Source organism: Pseudocercospora fijiensis (genome assembly GCF_000340215.1).
Source record: "Pseudocercospora fijiensis CIRAD86 unplaced genomic scaffold MYCFIscaffold_1, whole genome shotgun sequence".
Classification (NCBI taxonomy): domain Eukaryota; kingdom Fungi; phylum Ascomycota; class Dothideomycetes; order Mycosphaerellales; family Mycosphaerellaceae; genus Pseudocercospora; species Pseudocercospora fijiensis.
Window position 1 is genome coordinate 6820437 of NW_006921532.1, and position 2958 is coordinate 6823394.

The following is a 2958-nucleotide window of genomic DNA, read 5'->3' on the forward strand; positions in this document are numbered from 1 at the left end:
GCCGCTAAATTTTAGGAATACGCCTAACTTACGGATTAGGACGACGAAGCTTTTATAACATTATATCGGCGAGGTCTTAAGGATAACGTTAAAGACGAGCTTATACGCGACGGTAGAAAAATGGATAATATAGGAACATTAGTTAAGGTTACGATCGATCTCGACGATAGGCTCTACGAACGAGCTTTAGAACAACGTTACGATTCTAAGACTTCTAGAAAGGCTAGTTATACTCCTAGATACGATAATAGACGAAACTATAGTACCTACGATAAACCAAAGGGGAATAACTACTACGGTACGCAACTAATAGAGCTAGACGCTACCTAGAAGGGTCGAGTAATTAAAGGAAGAAAAGGCAAGAGTTCGCCTAAGAAAGTAGGAAGATTGACTTACTATACGTATAGTAAGGAAGGCTATATAGCACGGAACTGCTACGGTAAGAATATAGTACGACGCGAACAGTTTAATATAATACAACGAAAGGACTCGGGTAGAGAAGGCTACCGAATAGTAGTAGAGCTATACTCTATTAATAACGCGCCGAGGACCTATATAGAGGTCGTAAAGAAAGAGCTACGACAAATCTATATAATAGCACGACGATAAGAACCCGTATATAGAACCCTTTACTAGAGATTCTATTACGACGACTAATACTAAATTCATTATTCTACTAAAGTAGAAGCAGGATTCTTCCCTTAGATTAGGCGACTCGTACGAGAAGATACGAAATCCTAGTTAGAAGAAGAAACGATTAATAAATCTTACTTAGATACCGACGATAAAGAAAACCGAGATCCGGAAGCTTTATTCCCTCCTAGGGAGGAGTTAGGAGCTATCCTAGAAGTACCGGAGTCCCCTTAGTAAGAGGAGGAATAGTAAGAAGATTTAGAAGGAAGTCTAGATACCGAGGAAGAAACTACGAATAAAGAAAGTAAAGACGAATTCGGGATTAACGACGATACGATCCTTACGTTTATAATAGATATACCTATAGTAGCGCGAACAATCGCCTTGTATCTAGTACGTAAATACGAGGAAATGTTTCTAAAGGTTAACGGACAACGGAAGGTCGATCCTATCTAATTTAATTATTTCTAGATAAGCTTACGGGCAAAATTCTAGAATTACCCCCGGATACCTATAGACTATACATACTATAACTTTATTACGGAGCGAGTACCGATAGGAAGTATAATTACGCCCTACGGATACGTCCTACCCGACGAAAGGACGATTATTACTTAAGATATGCGTTAGACGGTCTAGCGATTAAATTAGCAATACCGAAAGGCTATAGTAGCGTAGGGACGGGATATATACAACGATACCCTCGAGGAAAAATTATATACGGAAGAAGCACGAACGGTAGGACTACGGATCCGTAACTAGTTAGAACAACGTTAGGCTACTAATTAGTCGGGAAACGGACTAACTCTCTAGATTAGAGCGTTCTAAGAGAGTTCCTTAATACCGAAAGCGCTTAAGCATTAATAGCAGTCTTCTATACAAAAGTTATCGTTAACGGGCACCCGACGAGTGCATTAATAGATTCCGGAGCGAGCGGGAACTTTGCCTCCGAATTATTCGTTAAAAGCCGAGGGATCGCAATCCGAAGTAGAAGAGAAGGAGCGTATAAACTTATAGTAGTAGATAGGTTACCGCTACCTAGTATAAAACGAGAAACGATACCGTTACTACTAGCTATCTAATAGTACTACGAGGAGATTGTCTTAGATGTTACTAACATAGCTAGTTATAATATTGTATTAGGTATACCTTAGTTAAGAAAGTATAACCTAGTCGTAGACTAGAGAAGAGGAGTACTTATATTTAAGGAATGCGACTATATAATCGGCATTCAACCTATATAGCGGTAGCGTTCGTAGGCAGATAAGATTAATAAACGTAGGGCGACTCGTAAGACGTTTACGTCGATAGGAATTACGGAGAACCGTATTCAACCCGGATCGATACTACCGTTAGGTTAGGAGGGTTATAATAATAATTACGGGAAGGATAGAAGTTATACGCTATCGAAGAATAAAACTAGAATCTCGGACCTAGATATTCCTAAAGAGTATAGTAAGTAGAAGCGACTCTTTAAAGAGGAGAGAGGCAAGGCAGCCTTACCTAAACACTAACTATAGGATTATAAGATACACTTATAGCCTAGGAAAGAGCCTCTATAGGGGCCCTTATACGCAATGTCTAAGAAAGAGCTTAAAACCCTAGACAAGTAGCTAAAAGAGAAATTAGAAAAAGGCTAGATATAGAAGTCGATATCCTCGGTAGCCTTACTAGTAATATTCGTTCCGAAAGCCGGATTAGACGAAGGACGGCTAGTAGTCGATTTTAGACGACTTAACGACATCACAATTAAGAATCGGTACCTACTACCGAATATCGAAGAAATGCAAGACCGATTAACTAGATTAGACTAGTATACGAAGATTAACCTACGCGATACGTTTTACGTAATACGTATAGCAGCTAGATACGAATAGATAATAGCATTCCGAACAAGATATAGGCTTTACGAATTCTTGGTTATGCCTATAGGACTTATAAATGCCCTAGCGTTATATTAAGACCTTATAAACGAAGTCCTCCGAGACCTTCTAGATATATACGTTATCGCATATATAGACGATATCTTAGTCTATACTAAGGGAGCTCTCGCGGACTATATACGAATAGTACAGGACGTCTTTAAACGATTTACTTAAGTAGGATTTAAGACTGTACCTAAGAAATGCGAATTCTATAAGAAGGAAGTTAAGTTCCTAGGATTTATTATTAGTACTATAGGAATTAGGATCGATCTAGAAAAAGCCAAGTCAATATAGGAATAGCTAACGCCTATATGCGTTAAAGACGTACAATTATTCCTAGGATTAGCTAACTATAATAGAAAATTCATCGAGGGCTACTCTAAGATAGCGGCACCCCTTA